This window comes from Stenella coeruleoalba, assembly GCF_951394435.1.
Source record: "Stenella coeruleoalba genome assembly, chromosome: 19".
NCBI lineage: Eukaryota > Metazoa > Chordata > Mammalia > Artiodactyla > Delphinidae > Stenella > Stenella coeruleoalba.
Genome location: NC_137165.1, coordinates 17,225,460 through 17,251,997, shown reverse-complemented (window position 1 = coordinate 17,251,997; position 26,538 = coordinate 17,225,460).

The window sequence follows — 26,538 nt, the reverse complement described above, 5'->3', positions numbered from 1 at the left end:
AGCCACCGCAATGAGAAGCACACCCACTGCAACGAAGAGTAGCCCCCGCTCACAGCATCTAGAGGAAAGCCCGCATGCAGCAACAAAGACCCAAAACAGCCAAAAATAAATTAATTAATTAAAAATAAATTAAATAATAATCAAAAATAAGTTTAACTAATGTCCAATCAGTATGCCTTATGAATGCTATAGTTTCCTGGGTATTCTCATCTTCCTGTGCTTAGTATAAAGGAAACTGCTTATCTACACAGAAATCATATCACCATACTTACCAGTTATTTTCCCAATCAAGAAATATTCTTAATGATAAAAGAAAGGACATTTACATACCCAGTTAAATATCTGTCTAATTAGACAAGAAGCCAAAAAACCTGACACTCCAGGTCAATACCAGACACCAGATAAACCCAATCAGATGGGAGTTGTCATATAAGCATAGTTGAATTTAATGTTCAATTGTTAATCCTTTTAGGGTGTTATCGCTCTACCTCAGGGTTTCCCCAAATCCCTAGGCTCTGCCTCCCCATCCAGGTAAGATCTTTATCTGGCTGGCAGCTAGCTTTGACCCACTTATTGGAGCCCACACTGGCAGTATCTTGGTTGAAACTGGTGATGAGCTGAATCCTGCGCACAGGTGTGTTTTGTTGAGTCTGTACTGCATTTTAGGAAAATGTGAGCTATGTCCAGTTAAACAGAGCAGATGGATTATAAGAGATTTTCTTATCTTCTTACAGAGACACAACTTAAACATTAGTAAAGGAATTAAAGAAAAAAAAGGACTTCCCTGGTGGTCCAGTGGGTAAGACTTCGAGCTCCCAGAGCAGGGGACCCGGGTTCGATCCCTGGTCAGGTAACTAGATCCCACATGCCACAACTAAGTCCTGGAGCAGCCTAAATAAATATGTAAATAAATTTTTTTTTTAAAAAAAAGCCTTAGGACAAAGAGAATAGGAGAGAAGACATAAGAAATTTCAAGATGTTTTGGGGAAGGCAGGAGAGTGATAAAAGATCTAGCAGAGCAGAAGAAAATAGAAACTAAAATGCTTGCAGAGGGGAGATTGGTAAGAATAGGGGGATTTCCCCCTAAACCCCTAAGAGGTCAAGGCTACAAGGTACAGTACAGGGAAGGTCTGGCTGAGAGTGAAGACACGGGACTTAACGCAAAAGACCACCCCCATCCCCAAAATGTAGACTAAATTAATTTAAAGGGCTCCAGGAAGAGGAGAGGGCAAAGACGGAAGCATAGGACTGAACACAAGGGGATCAAATACTTGACAAAAGGTTGGACCCTCAGCTTCCCCTTCTTCCCCATTCTTGTCTGCTCCCAGAACTCCTGTAACCGGGTTGTTACATTAGGGATTTTCCTCTGGGAAACCAAAAAACCCCAGAGAAAAATCCTTTATATGAGGACATTAGGGAGCTTGGTAAGAAAAAAATCATCTCCTTCCCCATTAGGCTAAGGAGCTACCTTCAGTGAACAAAGCCTGTTCCCACATGTGGTTTCCAATGAGACTTTTAAAACCTCCTTTTTAAATATAAGCAGGGAACCAGTGCACACCAGACGTTTTTAGACACCTCAAGCTGTAAAGGAGAAAAGGCAAACAAAATGAAGGGGAAAAAAGAAAAAAGGATCTCTGAGGAACAGAGACAACATAGAAAAGAGACCAATAATTAAAGTTTTAATTAATATCTCAGCTAGGTAAGGGAAGATCTTATAATCATACAATGAGATTAGGAAGCTCCAAAAAAGAAACAGAGAACAGGTAAAAGTCCTTGAAAATTGACCATATGATGGAGAAATAAAACAGTCCAAAGAATAACTGGAAGTGAAATCAAGGAAATCTTCCAGAAAGTAGAACAACAACAACAAAGAGATGAAAAAGAGGAAAGAAAAGACATTTAAGGAACAAATCCAAATATCCCAAAGCTCCCTGCATCCCCCGAAGTACACCGGGAGAACACTGGCCATGGTCTTTGGGGACAGGGACACTTGGACCTTTCTAGTCCTCCTGAAAATGGGACCATTGAGAGCTGTGGTAGCCTGTGCATCATAGCAGGGAGAGGGGCAGCAGTGACCAGAGATCCTAGAAGTCACCTTGAATTATGGAGATCACATTCTAAGCCTCACTTTAAAAATTATTATTTAAATATTATCAGTTTATGTTTTTATATAGGTACTACATTAAATATTCAAAAGGTTCAAAGTGAAAAGTCTCTTTCCCACTCCCATCCCCTAGCCCTCCAGTCCCCTAACTGTATTCCATATCCCCCAGTTTCCAGTAACATTTTCCTATAAGTCCACATTTTCTCCAAATACCACTGGGTTTGTATAAATAGTCTTGTTCAAGGTATCTTGAGCTTTCACAAACTCTCCCCTCAAAGTCCTTCCAGCTTCTGCCCACTGCCCTGTTCCAAAGCACTTCCACATCTTTAGATATTTGTTATAGCAGCCCCCAAATCTATATTAGTTATCTAATGCTGCATAACAAATTAACCCAAAACTTAGCAGCTTATAAAAAAACCAGTAAATATTTATTAGTTCATGTACTTTCAGTGGGTCAGGAATTTGGGCACATCTTAGCTGCTGGTTCTGTCTCTGGGTCTCGCATGAAGCCATACTCCAATGTCAGCTGGGGCTGCAGTCATCTGAAAGCCTGACTGGAGCTGGAGGATCCTCTTCCAAGATGGGTCACTCCCATGGTTGTTGGCAGGAGGCCTCAGTTCTTCTCTACCTGGACCTCTCCATAGGGCAGCTTGAGTATCCTTATGACGTGTCAATGAATTATCCAAGAGAGAAGAAGACATAATCCACAATGTCTTATGCCCTAGTCTTGGAAGTCACACACCATCATTTCTGTGATGTCCTATTGGTGTGACTAACAAGTCAGCCCAAAATAGCCCATACAGGATGTGACTATCAGAAGGCTAGAAATCTGGGGGGATGGTATGACAATCATACCTTCCCCAGAAGCAAACAATGTCCCTAGCCTCTTATATGTCCTTTCAGAGTTATTTTATTCAGAAACAAGCAATTATAAATATAAGTATCTTTGCTTCCCTCCTTTAGACAAATGGTAGAATACTACATATACCATTCTGTACCTTGCTTTTCTCACTTAAAAATACATCATGGTGATCATTCCACATTATTATTTACTGCATGCCTACTTCTTTTTTTTAATAAATGTATTTATTTTTATTTATTTTTGGCTGCATTGAATCTTTGTTGCTGAGCGCGGGCTTTCTCTAGTTGTGGCGAGGGGGGCAACTCTTCGTTGCGGTGCGCGGGCTTCTCATTGCGGTGGCTTCTCTTGTTGCGGAGCATGGGCTCTAGGTGCGTGGGCTTTGGTAGTTGTAGCACTCGGGCTCAGTAGTTGTGGCTTGCAGGTTCTAGAACATAGGCTCAGTAGTTGTGGCGCACGGCCTTAGTTGCTCCGCAGCATGTGGGATCTTCCCGGACCAGGGTTCGAACCTGTGTCCCCTGCATTGGCAGGCGGATTCTTAACCACTACGCCACCAGGGAAGCCTGCAAGCCTACTTCTTTTTCACATCTGTATAGTGTCCCACTGTATAAATGAAGGATAATTAATTAAACCAGTCCACTATTGTGGGATGTATAAGCTAGTTGGAATCTTTTTTTCTTTTTTTAAGAGCAGAACCTGGCTCACATACTTCTAGTCATACAACTTTAGTCAAGTTACTTAACCTCTTTGAACTTGAGTTCCGTCATTTGTAAAGCAGGAATTTAAAAAGTCCCTCCTTCACACCTCACAGGGTCATTGGAAGAATCAAATGAGATCAGTATGTAAAGCAAATAGCACAGAGTCTTCACTGGGCAGTGCTTGGTCGTGTGTGTTGTCTTCCTTTTCACTGTAATGAGCCCCCAGAGCCTGTCCTGCCCTGGGGAAGTGCTTTCCTATTTCCAGTCCCACACACTGGTATCTGGCTTCACCTCCTGGCTCAGCAACAGGAGGTTCAACTGGAAGAAAGGACCCCAGCATGCTGTCCAAGGGAGCCTATAAGGGGGCTCTCTGACTGCTTCTCACGCCCTTGTATTGTCACACATTTGCCACAGGGCCAGCCCCGGCTGTTTGCCTCCCCGACACTGACCTAGCTGGCAAGGACTGCAGAGAAAAGTCAGGCCTGAGGCCTGGCACATCCTAGGGATGTTACCGCAGAGCAAACATGAGTTTGCTGGCTGGGTGGATCCCAGTCAACAGGGAGATAAACGGATTAAAGACAAACAGGTCAGAACTCCCTGCCATGGAAACAGGAAGAAGGCGGGCTGCTGCTTCTGTTTGGGGTTGGTTTATCACCTATCTATCTATCATCTATCTATCTATCTATCTATCTAATAAATAAAACAGCTTTAATGACATATTCATATGCCATGCGATTCACCCATTTGAGGTGTACAACTCAGTGGTTTTTGCTATATTCAAGAATTGTGGGGAATTCCCTGGCGGTCCAGTGGTTAGGACTACGTGCTTTCACTGCTGAGGGCCTGGTTTCGATCGCTGGTCAGGGAACTAAGATCCTGCAAGCTTCGAAGCATGGCCAAAAAAAAAAAAAAAAAAAAAAAAAAAAAAAATTGTGCAACCATTGTAACAATGTCATCATCCAAAAAAGAAACACTGTGCCCACCAGAAGTCACTCTCCCCTTCCCATCCCCACCCCTCCAGTCCCAGGCAACTGCTAATGTACTTCCTGTCTCTATGAATTTGCCTATTCTGAAAACTTTCATATAAATAGAATCCTATAATATGCAGTTTCATGATGTTTTCAAGGTTCATCCATATTGTAGCATGAATCACTGCTTTATTGCCAAATAATATTCCTTTCTATGCATGTACTGCATTTTGTTTATCCATTCATCAGTTGATGGGCTTTGGGGCTGTTTCTGCTTTTTGGCTATCATGAATAATGCTGCTATGAACACTCACGTACAAGTTTTTGTGTGGACGTATGTTTTCCTTTCTCTTGGGTATATATCTAGAAGTGGAATTGCTGGTTCATATGGTAACTCTATGTTTAACTTTTGGAGGAATTCCAAACTATTTTCCAAAGTGGCTGCACCATTTTACTTTCCCTCCAATAGTATATGAGTGCTCCAATTTCTCCACATCCTCACCAACACTTGTTATTATCTGTTTTTTCTATTATAGCCCTCCTGGTGAGTATGAAATAGTATCTCATTGTAGTTTTGATTTGCATTTCCTTGATGAATAATAATGTTGAGCAGCTTTTCATGAGCTTATTAGCCATTTGTATATCTTTTTTGGAGAAATGTCTATTCAGAGCCTTTATCCACTTTTTTTTTTGTTGTTGTTGTTGTTGTTGTACGCGGGCCTCTCACTGTTGTGGCCTCTCCCGTTGTGGAGCACAGGCTCCAGACGCGCAGGCTCAGCAGCCATGGCTTACGGGCCCAGCCGCTCCGTGGCATGTGGGATCTTCCCGGACCGGGGCACGAAGCCGCGTCCCCTGCATCGGCAGGCGGACTCTCAACCACTGCGCCACCAGGGAAGCCCTATCCACTTTTAATTGGATATTTTTTTGTTGTTGTAGATTGTAAGAGTTCTTTACATATTCTAGTGGGGGGGGGGTCTTATTTTAATCTTTTTGAAATTACTGTTTTCTCAGTCATATGCATACTTACTAGAGCAGTAACATGTTTGAATAAAGAATACAAATAGATGGGTTTATCAGGATGTTAAAGTGTTTGCAACCTGGTGCAACATTATGGGAGCCCTAGAGACCCCTGGAATCCAGGAGATCCAAATAGCAACTGTAAAAGAATCTGTTCAATCTCAGTAAAGATATTTCCTTTGTGTGTTTCTGTGCCTTCCTTGAATGGAAGGAAACAGAACTGTTCTACTACCTCAAGTCCACATCCCCAAGGGGAAATGACTCTGCAGGCAACAGCAGAATAGAGGCTATGGGACATTCCACTGTGCAACGGACATCACGATCTAGAAAAGCTTTCATTATTTCAGGCCCTCTCATTTCATTTCAATAAACATTTAATGAGGATTTCTTATATGTCACAAATAGAGATACGAAGATGAATAAGTCATGGAGAGAGAAATGGACACAAACAAAAGATTTTTCAATACTGAGTGAACAGACATTGTCCAAAGCATGCTGGGAGTGTGAAGGGGCAATTCCCTCCGTCAAGAAGGGGTACTGGTGAGAAGGGAGATTGGGAATTACGGTATCTTCACGGAGGAGATGATGTTCAAGCTGGTCTTGAAGAGTGAGTATGAGCTTGTCAGGTGAACAAGGAGAGTTAATAGCATGTGCAAGATCACAGAGGCATAGCAGAGCATGGTGAACTCCTCCTGTGCCTTTATAATGAATGGCTTTTGGATGAATCCATGAATTCCTCTAGGGGCGTTTGATTCCAGCCCATCTTTAGGTTCAGAGTGGACGTGTTGAACAGAAGGATAGGGCTAGGGAAGAGAGTTCACCCCAATGCAGGCTGGGGCTGTCTGAGAGTTCAGCCTGATTCCTTAGTTTTTAAGGTCCAAGCTGGGTTGGATCCAGCCCAACACAAACTCTCAGATGGAGCATCATTCTGTCTCCTGTGAAAAAGTCAGGGAGAGGCGCCTCTAACCGCAGAGAGGGGTGGGTATGGCACTATAAAGGCGATTGGTGAGTGGGGAAGGGAGGGGACTCAGAAGACGCACTGTGTTTGCTCTACACCTCTGTTTGTCCTTATATCTAACCTAGTGTCTACAGACTTATAATGAGTAACTAAATCAATGACGTCAAAGCTGGACTCTTGGTGTAAAACAGGTACTTTTCTTCAGTCTTAAGGGCCAAAACACATTCCATTGCCCCTGGACCCTTGTCCTCAGGAAGCTGGTAAGAGGCCAAATCACAGTTTTCCAAGAAGCTCCAGGTGAGCTGCCAGCTGGCTGTGAATTTAGTCCCTGCTGCCCTTGTCTGGATTTGACCTGCTGCCCTAGGTGTGTGTTGCACTGTGAGAGCCTGGTGTGTCGGTCAGGAAGCTTCCTGATGTAAGTCACTGAAAGCTCAACTCAAAATTGCTTCAACAATAATGAAAAGTATATTCACAGAACAAGAATTCTGGAAGTCGGGTGGCTTCAGAGTTGGTGAACTTACCAGTCAAATTGGGTCATCAAGGACTTAAGCTCTTGCCATTTCATCTTCAGTGCACTGGCCTGTCCCCTTCAATGTCACAGGTCAGCTCCCCTCATGGTCCTAAGATGGCTGCTGCAGCTCTGTGCTTCACACTGCAGATATCAATGCCTAGCATTAGAAAACGTCTAATTCTCGCCATTCACCTCTCTTTAGGAGCAAAGTCCTCTTTTTTAGGACTTTCTCAAAAGTCCCCAGCAGACTTTCTCTCACATCTTAATGCTTATAATGACTTCACATACCCTTGCCTATCAATGACAGGCAAAGGGAGCAGACAACTGTGATTTGCTTAGAGTCTGACCAATCAGGATTCAGCCCCTGGGGCTTGAGAGGAGGCCAACCTCCCTTGAAGCTACCACCACCTTATACCCAATTAAAAGCTGAGGTCTGTTGGGTAAGCAATTAACAATGCTTGCCACACACAGGTCTCTGGTGGGCATTGCACATGCTTTATAGGTTTTTTGAGGAGGACAAACTCTTCCATTGGAGATTTTATCTGCATAAAGTAAATCGATTTTACTTCTACAAGTTCTGTTTTGTTCATTTTCAACAGCCCTTGCTCGTTACTCAGACTTCTAAGTGTCCCAATTTGAATGTCCCAGCTCTGATAATGTCAATATCAGGTGTTTTTACAAGTCTGATTCTGCATTTGTGTCCTGTAGGCTACCATTTGTGATGCCTCGTTTCCTTATGTGTTTATTGATTTTTCTCAATTTTCTTCTAATTTATCTAGAGAAATTCTTGGAGCCCAAACCTAAAAGTGGAGTTTTTCAGAAAGACTCTGTGCTTGTTTCTGTCGGGCACTGGAGAACACTGTCTGCCAATGTACATCCTCAGTTTGGGGTTTTAAAGTTCCGGCTGCATCCTTGGGGGAGAACCAGCTTGGGTTTCAGATTTCTTGGGGGTGGGCTTAGGGAAGGAGTTCCCCACCGTCCTCAGTGCCAAGATTTAAGACAGGCTATTTTCCTTGTAGACTGCTGGGAGCAGGGTGGCATTTTTAATTCATCTTTACCATGAGGGTGTGGACAGTTGGAAGCCCGTATTTGTGAGGGGCTCTGTTACTAAAATCCTCACATGCTGCAGGCCCCAGAGCCTCGCTGGGTCATGAAGTCAGTCAAGTTCACCAGATCTGGCAAAGCCCTCAGGGTCAAAGCTGCCTTCAGTGCTCTTCTCTGCTCCTAGCCTGAGGATTACTAGCTTTCTGGACAGCTCACAGATACTTTCCAGATGATACTGTTACTATTTCATTGTGGTAATTGACTGCTCAGAGGGAGAGTCAGTAGTTAGCTAGTCTGCCATGTTACCAGACACACAAGCTATTTTTCTAATTCTAAACTCATATTCATCGGTTAACAAAAACTGTGAAAGAAAGATTTAAGGTGAAGGAGCCCTTTGGAAAACTCAATTTTCTCTTTTTAAAAATGTGTATTTTTAACAGGCAATTGGTCCACATAGTACAACACTCAAAAGGTACCATAGGACATTTAGTCTATTTGGACATTAAAGTTTCCTTCCCACCATCCCCTTCCCCAGCAGCCCCTCATTTCCCTCATCTTTCAGAGACAGTCTATACACATATAGAAATTACACATATCCTTCCCCTACTCCATCCCCTTTTTTTTAAAGAACGCAAATGATGGCAGGTTATTTTTCACCAAACAATATATCTTGGAAATTGTTCCCAACTACTACATAAAGAGCTTTTTCATCCTTTTGTATGGTTTCATAATATTCTGTTATATGGATAGTATAACCTACTTAAGCAGTCCTCTTATTTTTGGACAGTTAGGTTGTTCCCAGGCTTCTAAACAGTATGACAATGAATAACCTGGGGCATATATCATTTTATGCTTCATGAATATATCTGTAGGATAAATTCATGAAGGGGAATTGCTGAGTCAAAGGGCAGGTGCATTGGTAATTTTGATAGAGATTACCATAGCACTCTCTATAATGGTTGTAACAATTTGTACTTAATTCCAACATCAACATATAACGTGTGCTATTGATCTTTGTCAAGCTGATAGGTTAAATACAGTATCTAATAAACAAGAAACAAGCTTCTTGGCATCCTAGAGAAGTAACTGGTAGGCAGGAGGCCTGAGAAAATACTGTGACCCCTGTTGACCCAGAAAACAACTCCATCAAATCAACTCCTGGGATTTCCAAATAGACAATTGACTGGATTAAAAATTGCAAGTATTGGGGACTTCCCTGGCAGTCCAGTGGTCAAGACTCCACGCTTCCACCGCAGCGGGTGCGCGTACAACCCCTGGTCAGGGGAACTAAGATCCTGCATGCCTCACAACGCAGCACGTCCAAAAAAAGAAAGAAAGAAAAGGAAGTAGCAAAGAATTTTGGCAAAGAATTCTCTCTGACTTAGTCAGATAGAAGAGTAAAAATAAAAAAATTCTAGTCTTCCTTCCTAAAACAAGTTCTGATAAAAACCCCTAAACATCCAAAGTCAACTAAGTACAGAAAGTTTAAGGCAAAGGAATTTCCCTGTGTCCCGCCAGGAAGAGGAATGTTTATAATCTCTGCACTGGCTATCATAGTTACCCAAAGAATTAGCTTCCTTTGTTTTAATTTCTATTAGGTGGGAGAGCATAAGGGATTTTCTAGACCACGGCTATCCCAGCAGAATTTTCTGTGATGCTGGAAATGTTTCATATCTAAGCCATCTATATGGAAGCCACTAGCCATGTCTGTCTATTGAGTCCTTGAAATGTGGCTGGTGTGACTGAGGCATTGAATTTTTAATTTTATTAAATTTTACTTAATTTAAATGTAAATAGCCACGTGTGGTTAGCGGCTACCATCTTGGACTACACAGTTCTGGGGAGACAAGTTCAGAGTTTTCTTTTGCTAAGAGAGATGCCCATTTCTTACTGGGTCAGAATGCTCCAGATTGCAACACCGGGACATAAATGGGGTTGTCGTCTAAACTTTACTCCAGATTTCTCTTCTCTGCTCAGGGCCTACTTTCCCCTCAACTTGTTGAACTTCTAGCCCTTCTCCTTAGACCCTCCCCACATCATGCCCCTTCTGATCTGCTCCAACCCCTCCCAATTCAGGTTCATTTTCTTATCTCTCCATCTTCTTGTTCACCAGCCATCTTGGCTATGCCTAGAAGGCTTCCTCTTCAAAGCCAGTCATGCTTTGCGAGATATGTTCTTGAACAAAGACATTTCACTCCCTGTGAGAAATTATGTATTCGGCGCATAAAGGAATATTTCATTCTCCTCAGCACACTACACTTCACCTTACTCAGCAGCGTGGTTTTCCTCACGAGTGCTATGTTCCCTTCCCTTTATGATACAAGAGGTTTTCATGGTTCCCATGTTGGTTTTTTTCTACCTCTTGAGCTTTGAAAATTGAGAGATTTATCTAAACGTCCTATAAGGCCCTGAAATGAGTAAAGTGATTCTCTTAGGATCCCATCACTATCTCCCCCCACCTCCCCACCTCTCCCAGATGCAGCTTTGAGGCTCTTCTTAATTTGAAAGCCTCTTTGATTCTCAGCCTAAGGGTAGAAGGAAGGGCTCCAGGGCTATAAACTGATGGGCAGAGATTTTGATTCTATGTGTTTGATGATGCACCTCTGCCAGCTTTCTCTGATGGGTGTGTGACAAGCCTGGGGGCCCCCAGGCCCCAGGTAGAATCTATTGTTGTGGCCACCAACTCAGGAAGGCACTCCCTCCACCTTCTTTATGAGGTAGTCACTTGTAACCTTGGGCCTCACACACAACTGTTTTTTTAAAGGTAAAAGAGATTGCAAGTGGAGTGATGACTTACGGCCAAATTTTACCTTTCATTTTCTGTTCCTTCTAATTAGGAGAGTCAGTGGGATCCAGGATCTCCAATTATTGCAGGACTCCACTTCCTGAAGGGAAAAAGAGTCAAGGTCAAGGTGTTTTTCCTTCAATGCAGACTACCTGCTGTAGTCCAGAAGAAATTCTTCAATGATATCCTTTATCTTTTTCTAGCTCTGGTACTGATTCTCTTTTACTCGTGTTTTATTCCTTTCTTTCAGGAACTGGGGCTGCAAGGTGGTATGGAATTAGATGTTAGCCTTCAAAGTCACTATCTTATCCAAAAGTACTAATAATTTCTTTCTTTCTTTCTCTAATTCATAGAAAAGCTCTTTAAGTTTAAATCAGATATTCATAACATTTTGAGTTTTGACCATGTCTGGAGAAAGGGCCTACTCAAATAAATATACTATCAAAACCTAACTGCTATAGCACACAGGGAGACAGGGTAGCATTGCCTCCATTTTCAAGATAATCTTTGGATTTCTTTACTCCTGTTCTGTTAGGGGGGGAAAAATGGGTTTAGAGAAATCTGAACAGTTCCCAAAAATAATAACCAGTTGAAAAGTCCTTTTGCTACAGTTTTCTCAGGAAGCCAAGCAAGCCTTTCCATTTCCTAGCAGGTCCCTCGAAGGTCAAAAGAACAGGGAATGTTTGCAAAGGCATCTTGTTTGCTTTTGTTCCCACCAGCACTTAGATCCCCTGGGAACACCAGACTCTAATAAGCAAAATAATCTAAGGAGAGGAAGAAGTAGCAGGCACCTTTTAGATGGGGTGTACTGCAGCCAGAACATCGACCTGGGGATGGCTTTGCACCACATTGGTATTTTGAACTTGGAAAAGTTCCATCTGTTTGGTAAATGCATAGCTTTTTTTTCATTTTACCTATTGACCCCCTTCATTTAAAAAATAAAAATAGTTAACAAGATTTAACTGAATTTTCAAAACCCAATACACATTTTGGCTTGATGTAAGTAATTTCCATTTTAAATTTTGGTATTTATTAAATATAATTGTATTGCCTTTTAATTCTAATAGCTAACATTAAGTATTTTAGAAGTAAAATAAGGGACTTCTCTGGTGGCGCAGTGATTAAGAATCCACCTGCCAGTGCCTGGAACATGGGTTCGAGCCCTGGTCCAGGAAGATTCCCACATGCCATGGAGCAACTGAGCCCATATGCCATGACTACTGAGCCCACGTGCCACAACTACTGAAGCCCATGTGCCTAGAGCCCACGCTCTGCAACAAGAGAAGCCACGGCAATGAGAAGCCCACACACCGCAATGAAGACCCAATGCAGCCAAAAGTAAATAAATAAATAAGAACTTTGAAAGTTTATGAAAAGTAATTATTTTGATTTTATACTTCATCTATTTATTTTATTTTTAATTTTTGGCCATGCCACACAGCATGTGAGATCTTAACTCCCTGACCAGGGATCGAACCAGTGCCTCCTGCAATGGAAGCACGCAGAGCCCTAACCATTGGACTGCCAGGGAATTCCCCTTAATTTATATTTTGATAAACTATATTCAAATTTTTTACACTTTGGATACAATAAGAACATATTTTTTTAATCCTTTAGGTCATTACTGTCAACAGAACACAACTATGTGAAAAATGTTGATTATCACAATTTTGTTATAATTTTGCTGAAATGAAGGTACAAAGTACAAAAAATAAATTTCATGAAATATAGAATAACTTACAAAGTATGCTTGCTTTATTTTATTACTCTCCCAAACATCCCTGACCCATCAACTGAACAGCAAGACAAGAGTTCCAACAGTTATTCTTGGTAACCTTTGATAATTTACTGATTTGGGCATATAAAACTATAGCTTTACATGTATTTTTAAATATTGTCATTTCAAAGATACAGTTGTCAAGACTGGAGAGTGGAACACATTTTATTTAGCAGTGTGTTCACCTGATCTATGATTTTTAACATTTAGGCATAGGGTGTGTGGGCCTCTGTGAGTGCATTAGTCCCAGGGCCTGCAAACGTCAGGGGTAGCTAATCAGAGCTTCCCCAGGGATCATGGTGCGATCTGCTGCACTCAGCTTATCTCTTGAGGAGGAGTTCTTCTAGAATTCTAAGAAATATCATTTCTTCCACCACCTGACACCTAAAAGATGATTAATTTCAAGTCTCTTGACCATCAGGTTCTAGCTGTCACATAATTTGCCTTTTCAACGTGATGCTCTCCTACTGAACCAGGGCTGGGGCCTTCCAAACAACAAATTAAGAACAAAACCCAGTAAGAACTAAAGAGCTGGAAACAGGCTGAGTTCTATGACACCTTGCTATTTCAAGTGAGGTCCTGGGAGCAGAAGCATTGGTGCTCCCTGGAAGTTTGTTCGAAATGCAAAATCTCAGGTCCCATCCTAGACTGACTGAATAAGAATATGCATTTTAATCCCCAGTTCATGGGTATGCCCATTAGGGTGTGAGAAGAACTTCTCTAACTCTGGACTGAGACAATTAGGGGAAAGGTGAGGAAGAGGGGGAGGATGGTGACACCGGATCAGCTAGATGCTTGGGGAGGGACACCCATGGGAGTAGTTTGTCCTGGGTTTCACTGACAGCAAGGGCACTCGGGTAGCAGCATAGGAACCCAATGTGATGACTGGGCCACTGGGCCCCAGAGTGGGGAGGATGTACCAAAAGACATTTTAGGATGTCTGCCCACGCACTCTCTCTTCCGGGGGACTGCTGTCCCTAGATCCAGTTGCACTGGAGTGATCATGTCATAAACCGTGTGATCCTGAGCCCCCTGGTTATAACCCATATAATCAGAGATACATCTCAGGTCCAAAGGCAGCTAATTCATGGTCTGGTCAGTGACGTGACTTGTGGCCTAGCTGGAATATATAAGCTAGGCCATCAGATTCCTCCCTGGGGGGTTTAGGTTGGTTAAGGGCGGGGAGGTAGGCGTTCTGGCAAGTTATAAAGAATTAAGGTTGGGTGGCCCTAACAGGCGATGTGCAGGCCTAAAGTATGAGGCAATGGAGACACTGACTAAGCAGAGGAAGCTGGCCAGAAAAGAAAATGGGAGAGGAATGGAGGAGATATGCACACGCGCAAGGGGGCAGGGGGCAGCTGAGAAAGAGAAGGAGGTGAGAGAGCAGCCTCAGTTGCTGCCCTTCCTCTAACCCATGTTTAGTTTTTCCAGGTATAAGTCTTTGATTCTAGCAACCAACAGACCCTTGACTAGAAGAGTAGGTGAATTAATTCCTAATAGTCAAAACCTGAGTAAGCTGAGGCTATTGAACTATAATCCATCTATTAGAGTTGGCTCAGAAATTGGAAAGAGTGAAAAGAGTGAACTTTGGTGGGAAGAGATTGACCTCTGAGGACTGACATCTGGGTGTCTGGGCACTCAGTTTAGTACTCATGTGTAGCCTAGAGATTACAACAGCATGTCTTATTTGCCGTTACTTGGTTTGTCTCTCTGTTTTTCAAAATTGGAGGAAAATGTTCAAAAGTCCAACAGAAAGCTCAGATTAGGGATATTGCTGGTTAAGTACTTATTTCGAGCTTGGATTATCCAAATCATTTTTGTTAATAAGGTCTTAATATTTGAACATGTTAGAGGAGATTAATTAGGGAGAATTAAAATAATACTTCTGTAGCAGTCTTGGCTTGAACCTAACTGTGTCCACCACTGGGCTATTTAGACATATGTGGCCATGGGGGTGGGATAGTGCAAGTAGGGGCTCCGAAGGAGTCTGTTCTTGGGGCTCCATTTGTACAGAGTTGTTGAAGAAGGAGCATGACCTTTGCCCATGCCAGCAGAGGGGGTCTTGGGAGGGGAGTCAACACTGCCCTCTGAGCGCTAGGGAGAGCGGGGCTTCCGAAGATGCTGAAAGAGCTGTTGTCCCTAAGAAATCTGAAACATCAGGGCACAAACCTCATTGTTTTGATGTCTGGGTGACATTGAAATGTGACAAAAAATGGTGGAGGGGCTCCCCCACTTCAGCAGCAGAGCCTCACGTGGGCCTCTGGGCACTGAGGGCAGTGGTATGACTCAGACACCCCAAGCCTGCTGGGCGAGCTCCATTCTGTTTTAAGTTGGCTCTTACGTGTCACATGACCTTGCTTTGTTCATAGTCTACACCAGGGGTCCCAAACCCCCAGGCCTCAGACCAGTACCGGTCCGTGGCCTGTTAGGAACTGGGTCGCACAGCGGGAGGTGAGCGGCAGGTAAGCAAGCGGAGCTTCCTCTGCCGCTCCCCATCACTCCCCATCGCTCGCATTACCGCCTGAACCATCCCCCCTCGCCCTCCGACCATAGAAGAATTGTCTTGCACGAAACTGCTCCCTGGTGCCAAAAAGGTTGGGGACCACTGGTCTACACCCTTAAACTCTTGCCCAACACCTGTTTTTTATTGTTGCTGTTTTCAACTCCTGATGTCATGCATATCCCAAATCTTTACTTGTCTACTTGTGTCCAACAGGACTTACTACTGTGATCTCTTATCTGTTCTCCCCACTGCCATTTTTGCTCTCCTACATTCCATGTTCAGCAGAATAGCCAGCAGGAACTTTTACAAATGGAAACTTTCTCTTAATATTCCAATGTCTTCCCGTCATCCTTAGCGTAAACCAAACCCCTCACCCGTGTAGTCTGGCCCCTCCCCATCAGACATCACCTGCTTCTGCTCTCCTTGCTGGTTTCACTCCACCCCTGTGGACTTTCTCAAACACCTTTGAGCTCCTCAGAGCATTTGTGGAAACTGGTCCTGCTGCTTGGGGCTCCTTCTTCTGTCAACTCAAATGCTACCTCTATTGCTAAGCCTTTCTTGACCCCTCTGTCTAAGATGGCTAGCTCTCTGCTGAAGCCACTTTCTAGTATCTCCTTATGTTTATGCTTTCATTGAATGTGTCACTATCTAGAATTTCCATGTGTCTGTTTCTTGTTTGTTTATTGCCTTACTCCCTCCAGTACAATGAAAGCTTCGTGATAGCAGAGCCCTCATCGGCCTCATCCGCTGCTATATGGCCAGCACCTAGAACCGTTTCGGGGACACAGCCGGTGCTCAGTAAATAGGCATGGAAAGCACAATTTAACTCCCTCCTATGTCTGATCTCCCACTGGTTGCTTAGATCACATGCCTACATTTGCTCCTCTGGCTGTGGAGGTTCCCCTTTTATACCTGCTTATACCTCTTATACCTGCTTCTGGCAATTCTGATAAATTACTCAGATCAAGCCTCATCCCTGGAATTTTCTCTAGTCCCGGAAGAGGAAAGCTAATGGGTGGTTGACTCTGTGCGTTTAGAGTGTTGGTGTTTGAAATTATTCCTATTCCACACCCACTTGACTGCAGAGAAATCCTTTCTACTAGTACTTTGCTCTGTCTTGCACTTCTCTGCATGTTGACTCTTTTCTAAGATAGCAGACCTGCTTACTGGCAGCACCTGGGCCTCACATCCGAAGAGGTCCCCACCAGCCAGATGCTGGTTCTCTCTCCTAAGTTCCCATTTGAAAACTCCTGCGGGAGGACTAGCCTGACTTGTGTCATATCCCCACCCTGCATCAGCCAGCTGTGACAGGTGGACTGAGTCCCACTGCCCAGGCATGACCACTGGGGTCCACTCCTGAGTCTCAGGGCTATTTTTGGAGAAGGGAAGCTTGCTGTGAGCTGGGAATATACCCCAATCTCTGTCTCTTACAGTGGCCCTCCACCCTTGGCTGACAGGACTCACAGTGGATATCTAACACAAACTGAGCCAGTAAGAATCCCTCTCTTAGAATTTTGAATAATAAATTAGTGTAGGGTAAATCAACTTTGTTGAGGCATAATTTACGTACAATAAAACACACCCAACTTAAATTCAAAGAGTTGTGACAAATGTCCACGCCCACGAAATAACCACCGTAATCAAGATATAGAATATTTAAATTATCCCTCAAAGTTCCCTCATGCCCCTTTGTAATCAACTCCTTCAAACCATACCTAGGCAAACACTCATCTATTTTCTGCCACTACAGATGAGTTGGGTCTTTCCCAACTCATCTGTACAAAAGGGATCACACAGCACGTATTCCTCTGCGCCCGGGTTCTATCATTTGGCACAATGCCTGTGAGATTTCTGCATGTTGCCCCGTCTATCGGTAATTTGTAGAACACCCAGTTTTGGTCACAAAGTAACAACCGATCAACAGACAGAGAGGAAAGAAGCCAAGATACGGAGGGAAGTAGATATGGAGGGCCACAGGGTCTAGAAGGGCTAGAGAGTAAACTCAGAGCCTGGTTCTAAAACAAAAACTTTAAAAACCACCACCACTACCCAGGAAAGTACAATACTATCCCATTTATCAAAACAAAGGGGAGGAAAAACAAGCCCATATATGAGTGTACTTGTCTAGGCAAAGGCTGGAAAGATACATACAAAGGGGTTAATTGTGGTTATCTCCGGGTGGTGGGATTATGGGTCTTTAAAAATATTATTTTTGCTTATCTAAATTTTAAAGTTTCTACAATCAACAAGGGTTATTTTTACTTTAAGGGGAAAAAGTATCTTTATTTTCAAACGTGCAGCTTTTAAAATCAGGCCGGGAAACTTCTCAAATGCTTGACATTTTTTCATGATGCAAAATGTTCCTAGCTACATTTCAAACCTCTGATGTGGCAGTTACAGCTCTGCTGCAGTTGTTTAAAAGCAAAACTTCCGAAATAGGATCATTTCTGACGAATTATTCACTAAGCTCGGTTATGTTGAAGGCCCTCTTAGGTCCTCTCAAATTCTAACTGTTCTATTTGTGGGCTAAAACCTTAACCCAGCTGTCCTTGTGATCCTTGAGCCTGTGGTCAAGTGGAAAGGATTGTACTTCCATCATTCTCAGAATGTGGGCCAGCAGAATCACTTGGGGTGGTTATAAAAATGCAGATTCCTGAACTGCACCCCAACATATTGACCCACAGTCTTTGGGAGTGGAGTTCAAAGGGTGACTTTTAACAACCCAATTAGGCTATTCTGAGACACACTCAACTTTTAGAGTCAGTGTGTTCATTTCTGACCAAATAAGCTTAGTTCCTCCCCTTAAACAGGCTTCCGAGGACTCCCACATCTAACCAGCTGATCTTCACCTCAGCTCTGCCTCTGCTCCCAGGACTAGTCATAACCTCAGGCAGAAGAGAACAGAGCTGGTATTGATTCTGTTTTGTTTCAAAGAACTGTGTCCTTTGCTTTCGTGTGTTTACTCTCTCGGGAATACAAGCACCACCACCCCTACTCCTGAATCTCGGGCCTTTGTGGCGTTCTTGCTGTCCGGGGACCCCTTAGTGTCTAACTGGTTTGTTGTCTGCTTTCACGGACATCCTGTTATGTCCCAGCCAGGGGTTCTATTGTTTTGCATTACCTGTCTCCTGGGAGACCCTGATAATTTTAAATTATTTTTTCTTTTTGCGGTACGCGGGCCTCTCACTTGCCGTGGCCTCTCCCGTTGCGGAGGACAGGCTCCAGACGCGCAGGCTCAGTGGCCATGGCTCACGGGCCTAGCCGCTCTGCGGCATGTGGGATCCTCCCGGACCGGGGCACGAACCCGTGTCCCCTGCATCGGCAGGCGGACTCTCAACCACTGCGCCACCACGGAAGCCCGACACTGATAATTTGATGACTGCCCTCCAGACTGACCCTTCTCTATTTGTGCTCATGTAGAGAAGGTTCAGTGCTCCTCCCCACCCATCCACTCCTACTCCTGGTCTTTGTTCTGTACTGGTGACTGTGCTTATTTCTAGATGCAAGTTCCATTCTGCTGAGTGGATCCTAAAAGATGACAAGAAGGAGATTGGCTCTAATAACTTAGATTTCTCTTGGGCTCATCCTTCCAAGTTCAACAATGGATGTTGAGCGTATTGAGTCTTATTGGGTCTTAGTGAAGTTGTCTCTAATTATTCTTAGAAGATTTTCTGGGTGCTGCTTTATCTGTACTTACCTTGTCCTCACTTCTTTTTTTAAGTTTTAATGATGGCATATGTTGAATTTGTCCTCAAGAATAGAAATAGTTGGACTTCCCTGGTGGCGCAATGGTTGAGAATCCACCTGCCAATGCAGGGGACACGGGTTTGATCCCTGCTCTGGGAAGATCCCACTTGCCGTGGAGCAACTAAGCCCACGAGCCACAACTACTGAGGCCGTGTGCCACAACTACCGAAGCCCATGCACCTAGAGCCCGTGCTCCGCAACAAGAGAAGCCACCGCAATGAGAAGCTCGCGCACTGCAACGAAGAGTAGCCCCCGCTCGACACAACTAGAGAAAGCCGGTGCACAGCAATGAAGACCCAATGCAGCCAAAAAAAAAAAAAAAAAGAATAGAAATAGTCAATAGAACACCAATGATCTATTACTATAATGTCTATATCACAGTTAAGATCCAAATAGTGTTGTTTTTTAAGTCAACTCGATCAAAGTCCACTACTTCAGAATCAACAGCCTCTCTGAAATCATAGTAACACTTAAATATGGTTAAAACTCAAATTCAGAAGTTTGGTTAGTTAAAAAGCTTAATAAATTTCCAATTTGTCCAAATAGAATTACCAAGAGCAAAATTTAGGGTTTTTCTTACAGAAATACAATGCACTAGAATTACTAATACTAGACAGTTGTTAGAAAATTTGGAGTCCTGAGATGCAGAAGATTGTGTTTTTCAAAGATGGCTACACAATATCTCCCACCTCACATGCTCCTCTCCCCTCAAGAGGCATTCTTGAATTCCTCTCCCCTTAAATCTGGGCTGGTCTTCATGACTTCTTAAACAATAGAATTTGGCAGAAGTGAAGTTCTGGGATTTTCAAGGACAGGTCATAAGGAGCTGCGCACTTCTCTTGAGATGCTTGCTCCGGGGCAAGTCCACCACCATGTAAGAAATCCAACTCTCCTGAAACAGCTATGTTGTGAGCAAACCCGAGCGAGCCATGTGGAGAGAGACAGCCACGTTGCCCAGAGCCTAGCTGCTCCAGTCATGCCAGCCCAGGTACCAGACATGTGAGCCAAGTTGCCATCTTGAGCATGAGGTAACAAAGAATCCAGGCCTATTTCAGACAGTTTTCCTGTTGTTCTTCTGCCTAGTTAGAGGTTTGTGTCAAACTATACCACCATTGGCCATTGTGGCCTTAAGGAGAGTCCTAAGTCTCCTAAGTTTCCACTTAAGTGTTTCCACTTAAGTGTTCTGATATGCTTTTTGCCCCTTCAAGAGCTTCTGTGCTGAGGGATTCCTGGTTGACTGGGCAGCAGCCATTCCCACATATCCATGGCTGGCTGTCAGGGGTTTTCAGACATTGATGAACATAATGGACTGGAAACTGCTAGGCAGCTTTTGGCAACAGGAATCCACCTTTTCTTGGCCCTCCTGGGATTCTTCTCTGCTTTACCATCAGCCATATGGAATTCTGCTGAAGCTCAAACCACAAAGCAAAGGGCCAACTGCACACAGAAGAGATCGCATTGCACTAAGAAGATTTCTGATACTCTCACTGAGGTCATGGGGAAGCTGTCCTACAAAATGTAGCTGATCTAGGGCCGCCTCCTGAAGGACAGCTTTTAAAAGCATTTCTTTCAGCTCTATCTGGCTTTAACCCTTGAGGCTACAGCGTGAGGATTCACTATGGCCACAAAATAAACACAAATGCTTATTTCCTAAATCAGAAATAACTACAGAGGGATTACCTGTTGGTCTAACACAGACTACTTTGCAAAATAACAGCCAACTTGGCGGTTGGTTGAGGAGGTTGGACTGTTAAACTTGCAGGGGAGAGGGTGTTGTGACTCCTGTTAGTATCTTCATCCTTTTGTTTCTTTTGTTATACTCTTTAGTAACTTTTTGAGGCAGTGGGTGGGGTTAGCTAGTAGTAGAAGGGATTAGCTCAGGGTTACTCTTTGCTTCAGTGTGGGCTATTGTTGAAAGACCATCCATACCCATTTAATGCTATGCCAGGGCAGCAGAGAACATACAAGAAAGCTTTTATTAAGTTTTGTTCCTAGCTCTCACCAGTATTTACTGGGAAGACTGTGGCAACAGAGGCAATCTCTAGCCAATAGTTTCTTAGCTTGGGAATTCAGATGCTTTGAAAATAATGCAATATGGAGGAGAAAAAGAGGGTCTCGTTTTACAACTACCTAAATAATTTACTTAATATTGACACCCAAATTTGCTCACCTTTGTGTCTATGCCTTGCTCTATACATTGAAATTTTGTTCATCATAACAAGGGAATACTAGTGAGTGAGAACCACAGTGGTGTTGTCTTGGTTTTCCAAGGCTTCATCCACAAAGGCCCTAAAGACAGCACCGGATTTTAAAGGTGCCAGTGCAAATATTTCAACATGATTACACAGCATGTTCCCCTTGAGAAGTACATCTTGCATTAGAAAAGTCAGCTCAGGAAGTCTAAAGCTTCAGAGCAGAGAAAGACGTTGTTTGTATCACAGCGAAATATGGTCAGTGTTATGTCACTGCTTATGTCAAAGCAACTGAGTAATACCACAAATTAAAAAGAAAACAGTTTGCTGATTCACTGCATCCTGGATCAGAATTGCAAACAGAGTTGGTTTTAGTGAGCACAATGAACCAATGGAGAAACATATGGAGAAGGTGTTTGCTACTCTTTTGTCTTTTTTTCTTTTCCAAGTAGGGATATATGGAAATTCTGGCTATGGGAGAATTTGTAGGTTTTCCCTGAGTGCTTCCCTACTCTCCCGCCCTCCGCTGAAGCCCAACTAAATGAGACTATCATTTTGGCTTTTATTGCCTGAACAAAGCAGGGCAGGCCAGCTAGCCTAGGAGTCCGGCTCTGGGTGTTAATCCCCTAGGTGACCTTGACATCTTGCTACTGAGACCCCACCTGCAAACTGCTCTGATCTTTGAGAGCCCGGATGTCATGGAGAGACGTGCTAAGCTTCTGTAGGATATTTGTAAGATTATATGTCAATATTTCTGGGATATTCAGAAATTTTATTGGTGGTATGTTTTTTAGTTCACAGTGAAATTATAGCATCCTTTGCTATTTAATAATACAACCGCTTTTCTTATTAAATTTGGCTTTCAGGGCTTCCCTGGTGGCGCAGTGGTTGCGAATCCGCCCACCAACGCAGGGGAAACGGGTTCAAGCCCTGGCCCGGGAAGGTCCCACATGCTGCAGAGCAACTAAGCCCGTGCACCACACTACTGAGCCCGTGTGCCACAACTACTGAAGCCCACGTGCCTAGAGCCCATGATCTGCAACAAGAGAAGCCACCGCAGTGAGAAGCCCGCGCACCGCAATGAAGAGTAGCTCCTGCTCGCCGCAACTAGAGAAAAGCCCACGTGCAGCAGCGAAGACCCAACACAGCCAAAAATAAATAAATAAAATAAATAAATTTATTAAAAAAAATTGGCTTTTAAAAACTCATATGCACTCTTTGAGGCATTGCGAACTAAAAAAAAAAAATCACAGAAACACTTCTAATTTTCAACCATTTTTAACAAATAGGGGCACATACAGTGCCTTTGGAAGGTGAGCTCATTAAATCTATGCGTCTATAGAAATCTTTGCAGGTAATGGGCCTCATACTCCATAACGTGTACAGTACATGGATAAATGAAGACATTGGTTCTTATGACAATCTTGTTGAATATAGAAAACCCATATAGTAAAGAAATGGTGGAGGAAAGCTCCACCACCACGACCCCACCCCCCCAACCAAAGACGAATGCCCTATGGTATTCATTGTAAAAAGTAGAAACACTCTCAGAGATGTGAGGTCTGCAGAATGACTGAGGCATAGAATGATTGAGGCAATACCCATAACACAGTAAGATGAGCTCACTGAGAAACTGAGCCATGCAGCTGAGCTCTGCCAGAACCCCCCAAAAACCAGGAAGGCAAGAAAAATGGGGCATACCTTAGGATCCAGAGAAAAGAAATCTGTGAAAGGGGTTTGATAACTCCTATTTGTCCGAAGCAGAAACACTTAAAAATTATTTTTAAAACTTCCTGTAATTTAAACATCTTACCTCTACCTTTGTGACGCAATCACTGTAATTCTTCAAGTTATCCAATTTTTATACAAAGTATTGGACTGGTTGAATGCCATTTTATAAGTTAGATTGATTTCCTTTATATGTTTACAATTTTGCTTGCTTTTTGTGTTTGATATGATCAACTTCTACTAAGTTCATTTTTATAAAGACATAATTTATGGGGCTTCCCTGGTGGCGCAGTGGTTAAGAATCCGCCTGCCAATGCAGGGGACACAGGTTTGAGCCCTGGTCCGGGAAGATCCCATATGCTGCGGAACAACTAAGCCCTTGCGCCACAACTACTGAGCCTGCACTCCAGAGCCCGCGAGCCACAACTACTGAAAGCCCGCCACCTAGAGCCCGTGCTCCGCAACAAGAGAAGCCACTGCAATGAGAAGCCCACGCACGGCAAAGAAGAGCAGCCCCTGCTCGCCGCAACTAGAGAAAGCCTGCGCACAGCAACGAAGGCCCAACACAGCCAAAAATAATACATAAATAAAACATAAATAAATTTATTAAAAAAGACATTTATTTTGGACGAGTTTTCCTGTAGTGGAGATTTTTATGACTATCTTTTCTTTCCTAACTTTTGTTGTCATGGAGAAAGCTGGGAGAAACAGATACAATGGTTTTTGTTTGGGGGGGCTTTTTCTGTTCTGTTGCTTATATTCCATGTCGTACAGTGGAAAGAATGATGAACTTCATCTATGAATAGCTTAGGAGAAAAAAGGGAGACCTAAACTTAATTTATAATTAAAATTTAAAATTTAGGTATAGTCCTTCCTTTCATAACACTTTCCCCGAAAAAAAAAAAAAAAAGAGAGTGAGTTATACTAAATGGAAACAGTTTGTTCATCTAAAAACATTAACTTCTTGGCTCCACCGTAGCACTTTTCTTAATACTCAAAATTTAATACGTGTCCAGCTTCACCTACCCTCTACTGAACAGTATGCATTGTTCTTGCTTGTTAAACAGTGTAAACAGCAATTCTTAAATTCCACTGTGATAACAGAGAAACTTAAGCCTACTACTTAAAAAAAAAGTAAAACCACAATTCACCTAAATGCCAAGAGGTAAGAAAATAAATCAGATTACTACAGAGATGATTCATTTGGAGGCCTTTTGTTTGTTTTCTTTTAAATAAGGTGGTGATTGAAAATGAAAAGGCTCTGAAGTAAAAGCCTAGCTCTGCTATCTTTTATTAAAAATTTAGGGAATACAATTTTAGAAACCTCGGTTTATCCAGCAGTTATCTTAATTTGGGCAGTAGAAAAGGAGCAGGGCAAATATCCCTGATGATGGACTTCTAGGTAATTTCCAGGAATGAAATACCACTATTCTTTTTTTCCTCTTGCAAGTCATTTTTCCCAAAGTACACATGGTCCCAGGATTGTTAGATGACTTTTCCATTGTTCTCTTGGTAAGGGGGCAGGATGCATACTTGAATCCTGAACTATTTATTTATTATGATAATAAATTACTCAAAATTCCCTCCCTGTATGTTTCTGGCTAGGGTGAACTACAAGATACATTTTTACACAGATCTGGGGTTTGGAAGCAAAGAAGCAACCACTTTTTTTCTTTATAAATTTTATTTATGTATTTATTTATTTTTGGCTGTGTTGGGTCTTCGTTGCTGCATGCAGGCTTTCTCTAGTTTTGGTGAGCGGGGGCAACTCTTCGTTGCGGTGCGCAGACTTCTCATTGTAGTGGCTTCTCTTATTGCGGAACACGGGCTTCAGTAGTTGTGGCGCATGGGCTTAGTTGCTCCGCAGCATGTGGGATCTTCCCAGACCAGGGCTCGAACTTGTGTCCCCTGCATTGGCAGGTGGATTCCTAACCACTGTACCACAAGGGAAGCCCCAAGAAGCAACCACTTTGTAGCTAACATTATTGCTTATCTGCTGGCTTATCTTGATGGCATGGGACAGTGGCTGGACCTACAACTGCTCCACCTTCCCCTGAATCGTTCTCCAGCTTTTTCAGCTCCTGGGTTAGATATATAATGAAGGGGACAGCTTCTCCCACAGGCTGTCTATACCATCAAGGTTAGAGGCAGTGAGAAGTGACATGGTTTCAGTCTGTCCTCCTGGGGTTTTAGCTCATGCTTGTAGTTTCCAGGTTGTACTTGCTTTTCCCTACTTTATATCTATCTTCCCTTCCAGGCTGTCTTCGCTGAAGTCTTCAAGCTCCAGGATTAGGTGTGATCACAACAGCTTTACAGAGACTGCTTAAAGAGGCCCCACAATTGCGTAAGATTAGATATGATTTACATGATACACACACACACACACACACCACATACCACATACCACACACACACACCACACACACACACCACACACACACACACCACACACACACACACACACCACACACACACACACACCACATACCACACACACACACCACACACACACCACACACACATACACACACCACACACACACCACACACACACACCACACACACACACACACCACACACACACACACACCACATACCACACACACACACCACATACCACACACACACACCACACACACCACACACACACACACCACATACACACACCACATACACACCACACACACACACCACACACACACACACACCACATACCACACACACCACACACACACACCACACACACACACCACATACACACCACACATACCACACACACCACACACACACACACACCACACACACACACACACCACATACCACACACACACCACACACACACCACACACACACACCACACACACACACCACATACACACCACACACACACACCACACACACACACACACCACATACACACCACACATACCACACACACCACACACACACACACCACACACACACACCACACACACACACACCACATACACACCACACACACACACCACACACACACACACCACACACACACACACCACACACACACACACCACACGCACACACCACACACGCACACAACCACACACACCACACACACACCACACACACACCACACACACACACCACATACCACACACACACCACACACATACACCACACACACCACACACACACCACACCACACACACGCCACACACACACCACATACCACACACACACCACACACATACACCACACACACCACACACACACCACACACACCACACACACCACACACACACCACACACACACACCACATACCACACACACACCACACACATACACCACACACACCACACACACACCACACACACCACACACACGCCACACACACACCACATACCACACACACACCACACACACACCACACACACCACACACACACACCACACACACCACACACACACACACACACACACACCACACACACCACACACACACACGCACCTCCTAGTGCATTCTGCTCCTTCTGCTCCTGTGGGTTCTGAGGCTTCAGCTGAATCCTGGCTGATTGTATTTCATTGATTTTATTATAGTTGGGTAAATGCATTATCTTCTTTGGGTTTGCACTTCCAAAAACTTTATCATGCAGAATAGTGTACTGCAGG